This window comes from Protopterus annectens, chromosome 14.part0 (assembly GCF_019279795.1).
Source record: "Protopterus annectens isolate FY-2018-M chromosome 14.part0, PAN1.0, whole genome shotgun sequence".
In the NCBI taxonomy this organism is placed as follows: Eukaryota; Metazoa; Chordata; order Ceratodontiformes; family Protopteridae; genus Protopterus; species Protopterus annectens.
This window is the reverse complement of record NC_056748.1, coordinates 184,427,568-184,447,904: the sequence shown is the minus strand read 5'-3', so window position 1 is coordinate 184,447,904 and position 20,337 is coordinate 184,427,568. Positions and strand designations below refer to the sequence as shown.

At 39.3% G+C, this 20,337-nt stretch overlaps 1 protein-coding gene across 3 annotated transcripts in view; it reads right to left on the bottom strand.

Annotated features, from left to right (window-relative positions):
* The window catches only part of FAF1 (Fas associated factor 1), a 5,915,525-nt gene that overhangs the window by 1,291,959 nt on the left and 4,603,229 nt on the right, over positions 1-20,337 (bottom strand). The window lies entirely within an intron of this gene.

Sequence of the window (20,337 nt, the reverse complement as noted above, 5' to 3'; positions counted from 1 at the left end):
TAGATGCCCAGCCTTATATATCACAATGCATGAGCTATTAGTGTCAAAGTACATAAATGACAGATTCCCAAAGGTATAGACCAGTGCATACTTGTCAAAACTGTATTTTTTTATTGTAGCATTGAAAATAACAAAAAATATCAAAAAGAAAACCTAACCTAGAACCCTCATCAAACTCCAAACCTGTTAAGAACCTGAATGACACAGAGGCCTACTCTGAGCTGTACACAAAAGCACTGTACAACAACATTCATAACTGCATAGAGGAGGCAGTCCCTGTCTGAGTCAAACCTATGATTTCTGGCAAAAATAAACCACCATTGTGGACCCCTAAAATAAATAGGCTATTCAGCTTAAGGAAAAAAATCCTCTCCAAAGCCAACAAGGAACAGACAAAATAGTGGAAAAAGATACTCACCAGTTTAAATAAACAAATTAGACAGCCGGCCAAATCTGCCAAAGCAAACCATGAGGCAAAGGCAGCCTCTCAGGTGAAAGACAACCATAAGGCTTTTTTTTAATTATGTTCGTAACCTCAAGGGAAATGCTCAGCAATAGGCTGAGTTAATCATGGATGGCAAAACTTACACCCAACCAAAAACTATAACAAACCTGCTGGCCAACAAGCTCGGTTCAAATTTCTCCCCATTACCTTCTACCACAACCAAAGAAATTCCGGCAACCATTCCCCTACCAGTCATTATGAGGGGTTCTTACTGTGCTCGCTAAAGCCAAAAAAAAAAAAGTCTCCATATTTCTACTTGATAGATATCATCAGGAACATTAACTGCAACAATATCTAATACATTTTTACCTCTTTTACTAGAAAATTATCAACTGAGTCAGTCCATAAAAAGCAAAAATGTCAAGGAATTGTCTTTCATAAGTAGAGTTAGAGGATAATGACAACCAGTGAATATGTGGACATTTAAAATTTGCAAGGATAATAATATTATATTTTTTCTCAAGACAATTATCCAAACTAGTTAAAAAAAATTTCAGTGATCTTCACTACTCATATGCAGTGCTATATAACTCAAAACAACCACAAATGGATTAATAAAGTTTAACAGATAATTGAAAAGCAGTTGTTTCAAACGCTACCTTCAAACTTAATAAATTTGATGTACAAGAGCTGCAAACCCATAACATTACACCTCCCCCTAAAAAAGTAGGTCTAAGTCATTCATATATAGTAAAATTATTAAGCAAAAAAAAAAAAAAACTAGAAGAATTCCAGGATTCTGTAATAGCTAAAATCTGATATTTATTTAAGAGTATAAGACCAATTAGTTCATCAAATGTAGTAACTAAACTTCTGGCATTACAGTAAAAACACTTTATTCCACTGTTAGACAAGATTCTACATGCAGAATACCTTTTGGTCTTACACCCCTTCTAAACATTTTATGAGCACTTCATAAATTTTATTAGCAATATATGATGCCCCATAATCTTTCCAGTGCAATAAATCTTTTTTATGTAATGTGAACCAGTCTGGTATGCTTTTGTGTATCATTTTCTAATAGTGCATTGTCAACAGATGGCACTAATGTTATTTTACCAGGGTTAATTTAAACTGCATCCGGTATTACACTGTACCAGTGGAGCTGTTCTCTTTGAGCCTCAATTGAAAAGGGGTTCTATACCCAATCGAACTTACCTCATCAACAAATGAAAATAAAGAAAGAAATATGCACAAATAATCTCAATAACAAAGACTTACGAGGTTCTAAATTGTACAGAAAGTTTTATTATTCTTAATACTTAAATGTGTACTAGAAAGCACATAATCTATTCAGGGACCAGAAAAATATTTATCATACAAAATAAGGTAATCCTTCCTATTCTCTAGATCTGGAAACGACTTCACAAAACTGTTCCTTTCCAATATGAGTCAGTGACCTGATTTTCAGAGTGCACAAATCCCAAGGGAGGAATAACTGAATCCCAAATGAAATATCTGTCCAAAGGATCATTTGTTTTAAGCCAAAATACAAAGCACTGGTAAGTAATGTAACATCATACCCAAAGCAATCTCAGTAGTATTCATAGTTTTAAGCATATTTTGCTCAAGTTGGTTGCACTGTATCATCATGACAGCTGACAAACATCTTTCTCTTTTCTTTCACAAAGTATCGGGAGTAGTTCAGCTGTACTTATAACTTGCAAGTTAATACCTTGCAGCGGTGAACTTTCTGTGCACTAATTAACAGCTACAGACCAGGATAAAGCTACATAGTCTTCTGATTCATCAGTTAATACACAATACTCCAAACCATCTTCTTGTTCAATAACAACTTAAAGGAAGACTCCACCTATAAAAAAACTCAATTAACAACACTGACAGCAATTCACCTCCTATATCAACCTTCTGACTGATTCTGCAGGAAGAGAACTCCACACTCCCACCAAAAAAAGCAGAGGAAGTTCCATGCTGCCTGGTTAAATTTCCGATACTCATTGTATACTTACCACCTCAGATCTCCATGAAAAAAGGTCACTGGCCTACAGGGATTCTCTGTTCAATAAAAAGGATAAATAAAATAAATACTTTGACAGCTAGCCTTCAAAATATATGCCCAAGAAAAAATATATAGTGTGTTACAGCTATTGTACCTTTCACTGTGAAGCTCTTCTTTCCAGGTGGTGAAAACAGGCTATGCCCAGTCAAACAACCCAGTTAAAGTACGTAAATTAAATAAAATAAACTGCAAATATTAAGCTGCAATTTAGGCCAGCACTAATAAATTATTTTTTTCTCACTTCACAGCCACAAAAGGAATAATTACAAAGGGAAAAGAAAACCTTGAGCACCATGGAAAAGAATAAAAAAACAGTAGCATAGCTAGGGCAGGGTGAATGGGGCAACTGCCCTGGGAGCAAAGTGTAAGGGGATGCAACACCCAATCTATTATTTCAATTCCCGATCACTCTGTAGTGCAATACCAGCTTTTAAAAGCTGGTATTGCATTTGCGGTCAAACCTGAACTCTGTAATGATCCACAACTGATCTAAACTGTAGCAACTGCATTATACATTGTAGCAAGCAGTTTGCTACAGTTTAAAAGAAAAAAAATATTTTTTTAACTAAAAACCTGAGCACTGTAGCCCTCTGTATGGGCTATAAACTGTAAAAGCAGTTTGCTACAGTTAAAAAGAAAAAAAAAAATGTCCTTTTTTTTATTTATTAAAATATGAAGAATGAGGGTCAGGGGCAGGGAGCAGAAATAGGTCCTGATTGACTTCTGCATTTTTAGGAGTCCCCAGTTCTTGATTGTGGACTTTTTTTATGCTTCCATTGAAGAAATGGGGCAGGAAGGAAGGTGTGTGCAATGCTCTATTTGGTTGGTGTGCCAGTACAACGTTTTTTCTTCCTTGCTCTTCCATTGAAGAGCTGGGGCAGGAGGAAGGGGGCATGTATCTAGCCACTTGGCTGATCTAAATGAAAAAACGAGCAGGCAACGGATTTTTCAACACTTTATTCTTGTAAGCGCTTTCACTGACACCAGTGTATCAGCTTCTTCAGACTAAATAAAACAACTTGCTCCCAGTCTCCCAATTTAAAACTTCTTCAAAAAGTTCAAAGCCAATGAACTGACTGCCACAAAAACGATGCCATCATATACATTCAAAATTAAAGCAACATTGCCTATTTTTAAAGTTTAAAGTGCTATCTGCTATAAAAAACATTCCCATTATGGGAAGGAAAGAAAAAACTTTTACAGAGGTTATTTAAAATCAAAAGTGACCATGTATGTCTAAGTCAACAAGTTCTATACCACCTAAAGAATATTAGCACTCTCATTCTACAAAAGTCATACAAAAATGCATACATATTAAACTCTAAACTATGGTAAATTATGCACCCCAATATTAAAATCTGATTGTGCATTAAATTCACAAAAAGAACCATATGAATACACTAAATCTAAATAAACACACAGGTTGTGTGTCTTAGTCGTAAAACTAAAACACATATAAAATCTATTTTATTGCATGTAAATAGTATAAAATCATATGCTCACCTCTATGTTATTTCTAAAGTCTACCACATGTTTATGCATTCTATTAAATAGATAAAATCCTGAAAGAAGTTTGATTATTATTATACCCAAAAATCACCAAAGTCCGAAAATCAAGCATGTTTTATGAATGCACAATACAAACTCGTCGAGACAGAAGATGTCATCAGGGGACCACAGTATTTGTATGCATATTACAGAACATTACTACCTAGTGAAGGCCTTCAATTTTAATAAACATTTAATGGATAGGGCCTCATTCAATCCAGGGAAAATGTGCGCTGCTGTTCTAACTTGCCATTCTAGTTCTGCTTCTTCCAATTTGAGTTCCCAAGGTCCACCTCTCTGTTTAAACTCCATTTGTTGTAATACCACAAATGTAAAACAGTGGTCAGGAAAAACTGAGCTGTGTCTAGCTAAAGCATTAGTGTTTATTTTATTAGTAATGCTATACTGATGTTCATAAATCCTTGATTTTATCTTCCTCTCAGTTGACTGCTCGTTATTTCGTTTACTTTGTTTGGCATTTAAAGGTTTGTTCCACTTGGCTGATGTGCCAGTAGAAAAGTCCTTTTTTTTGGGGGGGGGGGGTCCAGCACAGGACACTGAGAGAGCTATGACTCTGTAAAAAGAAAACAATATTAATTCTACCACATTCCTTCATTCACCACTTAAGGGGTATTAGTAACTTTCTAAAGCATCTTTGTTTTACAATTTAACTTCCAGTTATACTCCTTATGTTAAAGACGAAGGTGATTTTGCAAAAAGCGAAGATTATAGTATGTTGTTTGATTTTTTTTTTTTAGTTCTACTGCTTACTCATTTTCTCCTCTATAATCACACCCACAAAATTATGCCATGATAGGTAATGGGCATTGATTTGCATACAGCAACAAGGGATTCTGGATAAGGAAAAAAAAATTAGAAATACAGGTTTTTACTTGCATTGTACTTTCACTACTACATCATCACTTATTAATTTTCAATGTAAGCTGTTTCACCTGCAAAACCCAGTTCACAATAGGTATTTCTAGAAAACTCCTAGAGATGCATTTAGCACAGAAACATAGTAGCATATACCTTATCGTAGGAAGTGTGGTATTGTGGGTTCAGTCTTTTGTGATGTTATATCAGATTTTCAGCTCCAAGAAAAAAATCAGGGACTGTACTTATCAACAAAATAAAATGTAAAAACAGCACCCATATATTGAATATGGTAAGGAGGATTTATACAGCCTCAAAGTTTTTTTCCTTACAACTGCATCTTAACATGACAAATACAGTTCAATTGTCACTATCAGTCACTCATCAGGTAGCACTCTCTCCTTTAATGTTGACAAGGTTAAAAGGCTGTGAGTTCTACTCCTTACCAGATACACAGATTTATTTTTGGTACGGACACTGTTGTGTAGGGCAGGGGTTTACTGCACTACTGAAGTGCCATCCTGTGAAAGAAACATTTAAGTGATGTCACATCTGCCTCAGTTACAGGTAGCTCAGGACAACGTAAAAGATTCTATAGCACTTACTGCAGAGTAGGGGAAAGTTACACAGTGTCCTGGACAAATTTCCCAAGTCAGGCTCCTCTGAAATAGGCCATACATATGGAACTGACCTGGTCAACAAAATGTAAATACATAAATTAATGGATCTGTTCAGAATTAAAACATGTGGGGCACCATTTTCTTTCTCCATCTAGGAGTCTTCTTCTTTTGCAGCATTGTGACAGCCCTTTGTACCCTTTTTTTTTTTAGATTAGATTAGATTAGTACTAGGCTAACTGCCCTTGTGAGCCATTGTAAGCCTAGCCAATTATCCCCTGTGAGATTCAAACCCTGTACCTTGTGTTTGTAAGGCAAATTAACCATTAGGCCATCCTCCCAACCCTTTAGCTGTATCTAGAAATGAAATCCTAAGGAACATAGATGAAGGACATTTTACCTGTGGAGTCTTCATAAACTTAAAAGCATTTGACATAAAAGATCACACACACTGCTAGTATACAAGCTAATAAAAATTGGCATTAGTAATGTCTCATGGGTCTACATTACATCGTCAAAGTGGCTGTTCATCGAATTCCCTAAAGACTGTGGGACGCAGGATTATGGATAAGGAACTGTGATGACTGTTTAATCAACATTATAAAACGGAAACAGCACAATATTATGGTAAGTATATGTTTAAAACACATTTACTACAGTCCTTAGCATGTATCACATATGGATATGTACAACTGAAAATTGCAGACAAATTCTGGCAACTCTCTAATGACACAAAGGTGCCTTATAAGGTTGTGGAGGACTCGAAAGATAAGGAACAGCCCTCAAAAGTCAAGAAAGAGACATTCAAAGCTATGAAGAAGCCTGACCAAAACAACCACGCTTTTTACATAATGCAGACTGTGGTTCCTATCAGCCTGGGTACTACCTCAAAATCACAGCATGCTGTTCTACAGTATAGTACTTTTCCCTCTTGTACACATAAACCCAATGGTTTTAACTGCACTTTGTGCTGGCAGTTTTGATTCAACTAGGTGTGTCCTTCATTCTTGAGATCCTCATATTTATTTCATAGCAAAAGGTTGTGTGGTCATTAAGTAACACTGGAGGAAGTGGGAATGGGAGGATGGGAGTGAATGGCCACTGATGGCTCACTCATTCTGGGTGTTAGAGAGGTGGCTGTGGCTCATAGCAGGAGCACCAGATACATCATCTGCAGGGTTCAAGCCTATACAGCACACACTGCAAAGGGGCCAGGCATGCATGATCCTTAACATTTCTAGCAACAGCAGATGTTTAGTGAGCCACCACAGGGAGAAGGAGGTCCTGGGAGGTGGGAGGACTGCTGTATGCAGCAGATTGGCCAGCTCCCTAATGACAAATTCTCACCTCTCTGGAGTAATAAAACAGCTGATTAGGCTTTCCAGTCAGGGAACAAATAGACTAAAAGTACCTGGCTTTCACCTCCAAAACAGGAATGAACAGGTGAATTAGGGAAAATGAGTGGTAGCCACTGGGCACGACCCACAAGACAGCAAAAAAAAAAAAAAAAAAAAAAAAAAAAAAATGGTCGAACAGCAAGACCACATGTCATGAAAAAATGGTCAGTAAACAAGTGGACGCTGTCACTATTATTGAGAACGGGTCGGCATGCTGCATACATACCTTTGATGCTAGAAAGATCTGAAGGCTGTGGGTTCTATTCCCATACTAGATACATGGATCCCTGTTGTAATACTGACACTGCACTCCAGATATAAAAACCTTCACATCTGTTGCTAAATCATCTGCCTGGGCTGATGACATCCTAGGCAAATGCTAAAGTTCCTATACAATTATCATCTGCCTAAATTTCACCAGTCTAAATAAATACCACTTCAAGTCTCCCCTGAAAATATGTCATATGCTTAGTTGGACTACCATGTGCAACAAAAAAGTTTTAAAAAAAATCCTTTTAAGGCTTCTTTCCCAAGGTGCCCATTTTGTCATTCAGCTCTCAGGATAACAACCTCAAAATTATTTTCATCTCTTTTCTCATGTGTCATCTTATGGTATCAGAAATAGGATGACGGGGAAGGCTAATATTTGCACTGGAAGTAGTTAATTAAGATGTTCACAACTAACTAATAATATGACTCTTTCTATTTAAACAAAAACAAAATTATTACTAAGCAAACCTATGCTGTTTCATTAGTTAAGACTGAGCACATCTTACACAGTTTTATACTTTACTGTCTTTAATGTTGACAATGTGAAGGGAAACTATAGCAGGACTAAACATAATCCTCTATGACGGTGACACTACAGGCAACAGTTAAGAGAGCACTTCACAGCTGTGGTGTGACCTAAAACTGTCACCATTATATGGAAAACAAGGATGTACCTTAATGAGTGAAATCTGCAGTCCAAAGGAACAGCTAACTGATTTTCTTAGGTCACTGAAAACTTTAGACAAAATAACATATGATTAGCAATATTCTGGAAAAAACAGTATTTCTACTCTCTGGAGGGAATAGTGAGATTGTCCTAATTACACTTCCTTTGGTTAAACATTAATTAAATACTAAATATGATTTAGGATCGCATTCACAGCCTTGAAACTGTGGAAGCCTACTATTTGATAACAAGGCAGTTCTGCACTACCTCAGCGAACACAGAGAAGTAAATTAAAGATCCTGGTTTCCTAATTAAGCCTCTAATTAAAAGTTCAATGTACAATGAAATACCAATGACAATATGAAAATACTAAAGAACTGCATTTATCATGAAATCATACTTTTTGAGGTTTTGCTTTAATCCATATTTTCAGAGATTATGTTCTGTTATCTTCTTTCTAAAAAGGTACTTATAATACCAGTGTGTGCACGCATGCACACAAACAAGCACATACATAAGTATACATATGCAGACATACAGGCGGATCATGGTTAAATGGGGGCCTGATTGGATCAGCCCCCCCCCAGCAGCTTCCCCTGCTATTTCAGTGTCCCATTACTTAGCTATTTCTCCCCAGTTACAATAAACGCTGTTCATACCTGTCAGTGTGCATACTAATTTCTTTCTTTAAGTCTACAATGATTAGAGATATTTAGAACTTTTATTTCAAATTTTATAGCACAATTACTGACAGCAATTTGCTAAACAATACAGTCTCACAATGAAAACAGACTTTTTCATAACAGTAAGTTGCTCTGTCCAAAATCACATCCACTGAAACAGCATTGAAACCCATATTTAAATAAAATGCATCTGGCCAGTGGTGGATTAAGTTTACCTTTGGGCTGTTTTCAAACACCAGGCCCCCTTGCACACATTTTTAGGACCATGCATACATGAGTGTTTTCTTTGATGCACCATCCTGACTGTATTTCCTTGTATAATACAGCACCACTTCTTAGAGTGTTTTAAATTTGTTGGTATGAATATTTTTCCAGAAAGCAATGAAACAAAACATATGAACCAGTAATGACTGAACTACCCAGTACAGAACATTTGAACCACAAAAGGCCACTACAACTCACTAATACCAGTCAATATACACAATCTCTGCAGAAGTAAACATCATCTGAATAATTCCACATTAAAGAGATCTATAACTAATGAAGAGGCTGCTGCTGGAAACAAGGTTGCATTTCAGGGTTTTATTTACAGATTCAGTATCTGCTACCCTTGAAGTACAAATTACCCATGTTATATTTAAAAATGGTAAGCTGGTGATATTGCAATAGAGAACGGCTGTCAAACTGGCAACAGATTCATAGTTGCTAGGCATCTCATCCAATGGAGGACACACTCAGGAGTGCAGCACCTCCATCTCCCCTTAAAAAGCATTGTAATATCAGCACTCCATCTCCCCTTAAAAAGCATTGTAATATCAGCACTCCATCTCCCCTTAAAAAGCACTGCAATATCAGCACTCCATCTGCAATGAGTTTTTGTAGTTAAATAAAGTCATATAACAGACAACTGTAAAAAGCAGAAGAGTCGAAGTATGGCAAAGATAGACTATAAAAAGCACTTGACAGTATCCCACGTTCATGGATAAAACAGTGCTTAAAAAAGTATAAGATACACACTACACAAATTGATTACATAACATACACCAAGAAACAGTGGCAACCACTTTGCAGTTAAGCACTGATAAAGGACAAATTATTACTACAGGGATAAAAATTAAAAGGGCGATATTCCAGGGTGACTTCTCTGTTACCGCTGCTATTTTGTCTTGCCCTTAACCCAATTAAATTGTCAACTTAACAGACTAGGTCATGGCTACAATTTGGTTCTCAGAATAAAACAAAGTGAAAACACTTATCTTCTTTTTGTAGATGACTTATAACTGTATAGTTCATCAAATGTGGAACTGAAAGCCCAACCACAAGTGGTCAAAACTTTCAGATGGTATAAGAATGTCACTTGGTCTTGATAAATGTGCAAAAGCAACCTTTAAAGCAGGAAAGATGCAGCACCAAGAAAACATCAGTCTGGGGCAAGGATGTGATATAAAAGAACTTGAGCAAGAGGGAATGTAAAAATATTTGGGAACTGATGAAGGATCAACAATAAAACATCAAATGCAAATAAACCTTAGTAAGGTATATTTTAGAAGACTTAAATTAATACTGAAAATAGCAATGACATCTACGAACAAAGGCCAAGCTATAAACCAATTTGCTCTTCTTGCCCTAACTTACAGTTTTGGAGTGAGTGACTGGCCCAAAAGTTGATGGATAAGTTGGACAGGAAGACAAGAAGGATGCTTCATGCTCATCAAATGATTTATAAATATCAGTGCATGCCAAGATTATATATTCCCCATTCTGAGGGAGGTAGGGGCCTCCTCGAAACTGATTACATGTATAGATCTGCAATCCTGGGACTACATACATATCTGCTGACCTCACAAGACCCAAACGTAGTGAAAGTTTTGAAACATAAGGCAAATAAGTCTAAGATGACTTCCCTGCTTAGTTTAGCAGAAGCATACAGGCATCAAGCAGGAATGGAAATCAAACAAGATGTAGATACACATCAGGCAGCAACTGAATGTGCCAAAAAAAAAAAAAGAAAGAATATAAGGTGAAAGCTCAGATGAGAATGCATGAAATGTGGAAAATGCATAAATTTACTTGTAAGTATAGAAAACTCTTGGAACAACCTCATGTTAGTCAGGATCAAATGCAGGAATTGTTAAAGAGAGGTGAATTTAAACCAAAAGACAAAAGGTTAATATTGGCGGCCCAAGATAGTGGACTACATACACGTCGGTTTACAAAGTCCACTGAACATGTGGGAGAAACAGACAAATGTAAGTTTTATAAAACAGAATTGGAAACAGTCACACATCTTGTTGCTGGTTGTGATCTACTAATGGCAGAAGGACTGTATACTGAAAGGCATAATAATGCGGGATGACTGCTGCACTGGGGATTGTGCAAACCTTATAATATTGAAGTAGTTGAAAAGCACTGGAAGCATGTGCCACAAAACATCATAAAAAATGATGAAGTTTATATTACATGGGATCATCCATTACCAAAAGTTCAAAAAAGCAGTTAAAAAAATAGATGCAACAAAAAACAGATACAGTAATCAATGAAAAGAAGACACTGATGATTGATACTGCTACACCCAGTGACTACAGTCAAGATTTGCATACAGAAACAAGGGCAATGTAGAAGAAAGATACCCAGAAGTAGGAACAACGGGTCTTATAAAAATGAGTTTACAATCGTACTTAGATATGTTACCAATACATGTAACTCCCTATGAATTGCAGAAGTGGTGATTATTGGGCACATTGCGGGTGCTGCAAAGAGCACTTCTGGCTAACATCAAACACTGAAACAATACTAATTTTATGATCCCAGAGACTACCCCGTCTATGGAACAGGCTCACCATCCATGTGAAGCAGAGTTCCTCCCTAACCCAATTCAAGTGCAACTTGGACAACTGGATGGGAAACCGGAAATTCACCCCTGGTTTGGCACCTGTGTCTCTAATGCAAACAGGTAACCTATAAATGGTTCACCTCCCAGCCCCATGCTTACACTTATCAAGGCTATCAGAACTTGTCAGAGATTTGGTATGCATGGCTAAGCTTAAAAACGCCCTTGTGGTCATTAGCCTAATAAACACCTATGAACTTTAATTATACTTTGACTTAGGAATGGGGTCCATTCCCATCATGGTATTAGAAACCCAAAAGACTTGGAGAAATTAAAAAAAAAATGTGGGAGTAGAACCCACAACCTTCTGCACCTAGGATAGGTATGCTACCTGATATGCCACTAACACTGCTTTAAAGGTTTTAGTACATGCTCTGATAAAAGCCATTTGCTATACAAAACAGATAACGCATTGACAACAGACTTGGCATGAGCAACAGTAAACTTCTGCTTCCTTCAAACTCAGCATTTCATGAAAATGCACAGAAGCTCAACATTCTTTGAAAATGTACAGAAATTCAACAGTCCTTGAAACGCACTGGAACTCAACTTCTTTGAAAATGCAGAAAGTCAATATTCTTTGAAAATGTGGAGGAACTCAACATTATTTGAAAAAGTAGACAAAGACAGACACACACACACACACACACACACACACACACGCACGCACACGCACACACACACCCTTCTTCGAACCTGTCATGCTTGTCTGCATTTGCTCATCACTCTGGACCATAAGTTCTCTGCTTTTGCTTGTTATCCTGCATAAGACATTAAAAGATGGCCTGTAAAAAATCCTGCACTCTGCATGTGTCTGATGCACAAACACTACAAAAGTACAAAAGCAGAGTGCACCCTTAAAGAAGACATGCATCAAAAATGCAAGTGTGTTCTTAAAAAAGAAATGTAAATTTTGTGGCAGCACCCTGGCCAGTGGACCCTAGGCAGTTATAGATATGTGGTCAACAGAGTGTGACGCAATGAAGTAGAAATTAAAATAATTTTCTGCATGTTTCAAATGCTTTATGAGACAAGGACAGACGCAGCAGTTGACTGCCGGAAACTAAAACAGGATGTTTGGTACGCCTAGGTGCTCTAAAGCTTCCTCTTGAGAATCCCACTTATGTGACCAAATGAGAAAATGCTGAAGAAAAAAGACTGAAATGACATAATACCAAATACTAAAAGCAAGGTATCAAAACACAAGCACAATACTTCTCCAAGGAGGGAAGCTCCACCGCACACCCATATGGAGGTTATACCAAGATTTTTTAATTAGTTTAATTATACGGCTCACATACTCTCAGATAAAATGATCATTTCCTTTTCACAAAGCTGTGTGACCTCAGAATTAGAATCAATTTCAGCATTAAGTAGGTTTTTCATTTTTATTCTTCACTCAAATAACCAATATGATTCTGAAAGAGAATCTGCTCTGAAGTCTTAACCAAATAAAAATACAGTTGTACATAAAAATAAACAACTAATGAACTTATACACAGAAATAATTTAATCTAAAAACATTTACAACGTGCAAGAGATTTCATTCCCCATAGGAACTTCATAAGACAACAACATGCATAAAAAGACGCACTTAAAATAAGGTTTCTAAAAGAATCATGTGCTATTCTTACATGATCAACTAAAGTGACTAATATTTCAGTCTTTTTTGCTTTACATAAATTTTAAAGTTTTCTTTACCATTAAGCCCTGGCGGGTGATAAGCTTCTAAGTACTACTGCTATAGATATTCTTTCCAGTCTAGCTGATCTTCAGCATCAAACTTACTATTTTAATTCTTGACACGATCAAGAATACTAAAGAAAAACTTAATGTTTCTCTGTTCGTTGTTACAGATACAAGCATCTTTAACTGAGGCATTACTCAAATCTAAAACTTCAGTGTTGTAAAGATGCTCAAAATTCTGCAATGTAACTCCCTAGTAGTATGACCAGTATTTAATGCATTGCACTGTGCACTAAGACAGGAATAAACCACAAAAGTGACAAGAAAAACTGCTATGAATATATATCTTTTGATCATTCATGGTCATTCATGAATAAATCTGCAATAATTATACATTAGAAATTTCGACAACCCATATTTAGCAGAGGGGCTATTGTCAAATTCGTTAAACTTCTTTGAAAAATCTCTTTCAAAATATGCCCTCTTTTCTTTACAAAAATGGGATTACTTCCAATTCTGTTGCTTGCCTCAGGGAAATTGTTAAGAAATCTCCTGTTTGCCATGAGAATACTTTCAATACTAACTTCATCCACATAATTGTTCAATAAAAAAGCAATACTATAATAATTTTTATTAGTCGTCAAGCTTGGTTTTCACTTAAAATAATTCCTTAGTGCGGTTTGTACCTGGTATGACGACTGTTCCTGACATCAGTAAACATTTCTTATTTACTTATAAAGAAGTTATGTCCTCACCATAACGTTCCATCTGAGTAGTTATGCTTCATTTTTGCAACCTGTGGGTATTCGGATCCATATCGGATCTGAGCCGGCAACTTATTTTCTAGCATCTGCTCCGAACTCCTCCCCCTACCCATAGTACACCACCATCTCCTATCTTCCCTCAGATCGAGTTTGCTGCAACTATACACTTTAGCAACTCAACTAAATAAACCTAACATGTTTATTCACATGAAAAGGTCAGGGGGGATGGAGAGTGGGAAGGTTGCAGAAAAATTAAGTATAACTACTCAGATGGAATGTTATGGTGAGTACATAACTTCTTTATCTGAAGTAGTTAACTTAATTTTATCTGCAACCTGTTGGACAGAGTCCCCAGCTACTCAACAAATCCTGGGAGGCCCTCATGGAAGGATATTCATGAGCACCGCAGAGCCAAAGGATGCTCTCCCTCTTGAAATCAGATCTAATTTGTAATGGGAGATGAAAGTATGTGAATTTGCCCAAGTTGCTGCTGCACAACTGTCATCCAAAGGAATCTTAGTCCAAAAAGCAGCGGAAGTAGCCATGGACCTGATAGAGTGAGCTTTAATCAGACCAGGAGGAGATAAACCCTTGGCTTTGTAAATATGTAAAATGCAAAGAGTGATTCATCTGGCTAAAGAAACCTTGGAAATGGCCTTTCCCAAACGAGGTTTAGAAAATGAGACAAATAATTGATCGGCCTTATGAAAGGATTGTGTTCTATGAAGGTAGAACCGAAGTTGTCTATGAACATCTAACAAATGAAGCTTGTATTCACCTTTGTTCTGAAAATTTGGAAAGAAAACAGGTAGATTGATTGTTTGGTTTATGTTTGATTGAGATACCACTTTGGGTAAAAACGAAGGATTTCTATGGAGAGAGACCCTGTCCTTACGGAAGACCAAATAAGGCATGGCAGACAAAGCCTGCAGCTCAGAGACCCTCCTAGACGACGTGATAGCCACTAAGAAGGCTGCCTTCCAAGATAAAAACTTTAAATCCACTGATGCAGCAAGCTCAAAAGGAGGAGTTACTAATGACTGGAGAACCAAAGTGAGGTCCCAAGGAGGAACCGAATCCTTGATGGGAGGACGCAGATGAAAAGTGCCTTTTAGAAAGGCTTTACATAGCCTAGAAGAGGCCAGGGCAATCTTATTTTCACTGGCTTGAAAATTAGAAATGGCTGCCAGCTGTACTTTCACCGTGGAGGAATAGCTCCTTGCTGAAAAATACTAGTCAAGAAATCCAACACTGCTGGAACAGGGGCTGTAAAAGGATCCAGGTTTCCCTGAGATGTCCACATAGAGAAATGTCTCCATTTACTGTGACAGACTTTCCTAGTGGAATCTTTAAGAGAAGCCACTAGTATAGATTTTACAGGGGATGAAAGACCGGGAGTCCTGGCAATCAAGGGAACTGGAGCAGCTAAGCTGTCAGCTTGAGACTGTCCAGATTGAGAGGGTAGGCACCCGAAGGATAAGAGATTAGATCTGAGCAAGGATCCAGAATCCACAGAGGCGCTAGAAGATGAGACCAAAGGAAGGGGAACCAAACCTGACGAGGCAAGACTGGGGCAATGAGGATCACTTTTCACCCCAGTCGGCAAGCTTTCTGAAGAAACTTCGGAATGAGTGGTAATGGTGGGTAAGCATACAGTAGCCGGGAGGGCCAAACATGGACTACAGCATCTCTGGGGGCATCCCCTGGTGAGGGAATCAGAGCGAAGAACTCGCTGCACTTCGCGTTGGAAGGAGATACGAAGAGATCGCAGCAAGGCTGTCCCCATGCAAGGAATATCTCCTCCGCTACTGACTGTGTCAGAGACCACTCATATGGTATCAGAACAGCCCAACTCAATCTGTCTGCTCAAATATTGGAGCGTCCCTGGATGTGCGTTGTGATCAGAAACCAACCAGTGGAAATCGCCCACTCCCACACTCTCATGGCCTTGCGACACAGGGGATAAGATCTGGTTCCCTCCCCCTGCTTGTTAACATACCAGACAACCGACATGTCTGACTGAATTGCAATCGTACCTACAGGAAGGACAGTGTGGAAGGCTTTCAATGCTAAAAGCACTGCCCTCATATCCAGAACATTTATGTGCAACTTGGTCTCTATCTGGGACCACGTGCCTTGGACCGTCCTTCCCGAACAGTGCCCCCCCCCCCACCCGAGTTGGGAGGCGCCCGTGGTCACTGTGGCTTGGGCTGGAGATGACACGAAAAGCCGTCCCGCTGTAACATCGGGTGAGAGGAGCTACCAAAGAAGAGACGTCCTGCAGGTATGACTGATCCTTATCAGAAATTCCATGGGCAGGTCTAGCCAAGACCATTGGACAGCTAGAGTCCATTGAAGGACCCGCATGTGAAGGCGTGCACAAGGGAGAATAGAGATCGCAGCAGCCATGGAGCCCAGAGCCCGGAGAACATCGCTCGCCTTTGGAAATTTGAGGTCCACTATTAGAACGATGTGGTACCTGAGGTGTAAGATCCTGTCTGGCGTTAAGGGGACTTTTAGCTGCAAAGTGTCTAGCCATGCCCCGATAAAATCTAGAACTTGTACAGGTTGCAAAAGGGATTTGTGAACATTGACTGTAATCCCCAGCCAATCTGCCAAGAGAAGAAAGTAGTCTCGGGCCAGACAAAGAAGACACTTGCTGGATGCAGCGAAGAGCCAGTTGTCCAGGTAAGGAAAAGTACAGTTTTGTACCTACCATAAATGTAGATGTTCGAAGATCCACATTGCTGCAGTCCTAACACTTGGGTAGTCCGCTGTCCCTCGGTCGGCCCGAATATCAGAGTATAAGGCTGACGTCGGTCAAGGCGCATTTGACTGACATCAGAACGTCAGGGTACAAATGCGCATGACCGACGTCATATCCTCAGTCTTTTCTTGCCCCAGATGTCAGAAGACCCTAAAAAGAAAGGTCAAAACCCATAGACAACAACTAAACAACCAACCAGCCTAACACCAAAAATATGTACAATATATACAATATATACAATATACACAATATACCTCAGATGGATAACCCAACCCACACAACCACCTCAAACTACAGAGGGAAGGAGGGAGGGTAAATTGGACTGCAGCAATGTGGATCTTGAACATCTACATTTATGGTAGGTACAAAACTGTACTATGTTCTTCATCTCACATTGCTGCAGTCCTAACACTTGGGTAGAATCCCAAAGCAGAGGTAAGGGAGGATGGCTAAACTATAATGAAGCAGGAGCTGCCAAAATGCCCTGCAACACAGCAGTGGCAAAACCAGCCCTGGATTTAGAGTACAGTGGAAGGTGGTAATGCCTAGAGAAGGTATGCACTGAACTCCAAGTGGCTGCCTCCAAAATATCCTTAGTAGCCACCCCTCAAAAGCCGTTGAAGTGGCAGTAGCCCTAGTGGAATGAGGCCTAATCCCAGCTGGAATCTCTTTGCCATGATGGGAATAACAGAAAGCAATGCAAAATCCAATCCACTTAGAAATAGTTTGTTTTGACACGGGCTTGCCCTGAGAGCACAAAGCAAAAGAAACTAATAACTGCTGAGATTGTCTGAACCCTTTAGTTCTGTCCAAATAATATCGCAACTGCCTGTGTACATCTAAAGTGTGCAAAATCTTTTCCCCTTTATTTTGGGGATTTGCATAAAAAGTAGGCAAATGAATAGTTTGGTTTAAAGCCACACTAGAAACCACTTTAGGCATAAAGGAAGGATTAGTGCGTAAAGATACCCTATCCTTATGGAAAATTAAGAAAGGCTCAACTGCCATAAGGGCCTGCAATTCAGAAACCCTACTTGCAGAGGTAATGGCCAACAAAAAAGCAGTCTTCCATGACAAATATTTCAACTCAGCAGTAGCTGCAGGCTCAAAAGGTTGTAGAGTGAGTTTCTCCAACACAAAATTGAGATCCCAAGCAGGAGTAGGAGCCCTTCGTGGGCGTCTTATATTCTTTGCCCCTCTAAGAAATTGCTTGAACAAAGGATGAGAAAACAATGGTGGGTCACAGTCGTAGTGAGCTGAAATTGCTGCAGCATGAATCTTAATAGAAGAGAAGGACAAACCTTTGTCCAATAACTCCGTAAGATATTGAAGAGCCACACTTAAATCAGGCTCAGAAACATCCAAATCCTTAGCTGCACTCCAAAATAAAAATCTCTTCCATTTATCTGCATACACTTTCCTTGTACTAGGCCTTCTAGCTTCCAAAATCACATTCAAAACTTGTTGTGGAAGTTGAGACCCTCTATGGTTTAAAACAGAATATGCCAGGCTGTTAGGTGAAGAGAGTGAAGTTTGACATTGAGCAAATGACTGTCCTCCTGGGACAACAGATGTGGAATCAAAGGCAAAGGCCATGGAGGCTTCCGTACTAGACTTCTCAGTAATGGGTACCAGTGCTGTCGAGGCCAATCTGGAGCTATCAAAATCATCCTTGGCTTGTCCTGTCTGACCTTCAGAAGTACCTTTGGGAGGAGAGGCAGAGGTGGAAAGGCATACACATGAAGATTTTTCCAACTGAAAGAAAGAGCATCCACTTTCCAAGCTGTGGGATGAAACCTCTTGTGCAAAACTTTGGCAGCTGGTGGTTTAGTGGAGAAGCGAACAGATCTATGTCTGGAGTTCCCCAGGACACTGTCAATTTCTGAAATACATGAAGATCCAGTTTCCACTCGTGGGGATCCATGATTTGTCTGCTTAACACATCTGCTAAGGAGTTCTGTGCTCCCGGCAGAAACCTTGCCTGAAGACTTAGTTGTAAACTGAGAGCAGTCTCCCACAAAATCATTGCTTGCCTGCATAGAGGATAAGAATGTGTTCCCCCTTGCTTGTTGATATACCACATGACAGTTGTGTTGTCTGTTAGAATCAACACCTGCCCTGGAAGAAGTAAATCCTTGAAAGCTATTAATGCAAACTGGACTGCTAACATCTCCTTCAAGTTGATATGTAGATGCTGTAGTCTGACAGGCCACTTGTCTTGTATCCACTTTCCATTTAGATGAGCTCCCAAGCTTTGTCTGAGGCATCTGTCGTTAAAATTTGACTCGCCTCTGGCCGGGTCACAGAGAGTCCCTTGTTTAGGTGACATTCCTGAGCCCACCACAAAAATTCCTTTTGAATGCAAGGTATTATTTGAATGACAGTGTCCAGATCCTGGCAGTGCTGTGTCCATACATTTTTGAGATACCATTGCAACTTCCTCATATGTAGTTTGGCATTGGGAAGCACCAGAATACAAGATGCCATGAACCCTAAGGCTTGAAGGACTGTCCTTGCAGTCAGCCCGGACTGAAGAGATAGATGATGGAAGTAAAGGGAAAGATTCTTTTGTTTGTCCGGGGTTAGAAAGGCCATCTGGGATGCTGTATTCAGTCTTACACCCAGAAAGCACATGTCTTGAGAGGGTACTAGACTGGACTTTATTTCGTTCACAGAATACCCCAGGCATCTTAGCACTGCTATCACATATTCCAAATGACGAAGAAGCTCGTCCCTTCCTTGAGCCAGAATCAGGCAATCGTCCAAATAAGGATAGATTTGTATTCATTTTAGCCTGAAGAAAGCTATCACTGGAGCCAGAACTTTCGTAAATACTCTGGGCAGTAGATAAGCCAAAGGGCAATGCAGAGAACTGATAGTGAGAAGTCCCAGTCCGAAAACGCAGATACTTCCTGCAACTTAGCCTGATAGGAACATGAAGGTAAGCCTCCTTGAGATCCAAAGTTACCATCCAGTGATCCTTGCCCAGCAGAGGTAAAAGCTGTTGTAACGTCAACATTTTGAACTTGGGAATGTCCAGATAAGTGTTGAGGATAGATAAATCCAAAATTGGTCTCCACGTGTTCCCCTTTTTTGGTACAAGGAACAGGCGAGAATAAAATCCTAGGCCCCTTTCTGGCATAGGGACCGGCTGTATGGCCCCTATTTGGAGTAACAGAGAAATTTGCTTGTGAGCCTCTATTCTTTGTTGAGGAGGAATGTCTGGCATGCCTTTGAAAGGAGACAAGGTATGGAAATAAAACCTGTAACCATGATGTATGATATCCAATACCCATCTGTCTTGGGTAATCAAACTCCAATTTTCTTTGAAAAGTGCCAACCTTCCTCCCAAAGGTGCTGCCAGGCGAAAAGGTTCTGGCAGCTGAAAAGGTAGGTCATTGGGTCTGTTTACGAAAGGACTGACCCCTGCCCTCACCCGAAGACTGTGCAGGAGAACTCCCTGTTCTAGGCCTGAAAGAGCCCTGACCTCTGCCCCTGCCACGTCTAGATCTACCCCTAGACTGGGAATCATAAGAAGGATACGTCCACCCCTTAGTAGGCCAATTTCTACTAAACTTTGGAGGCTGAACCTGCAAAAAATCTTTAACAGTCTGCATAGACTTAGCCTTGTCTTCCATTTTCTTTAA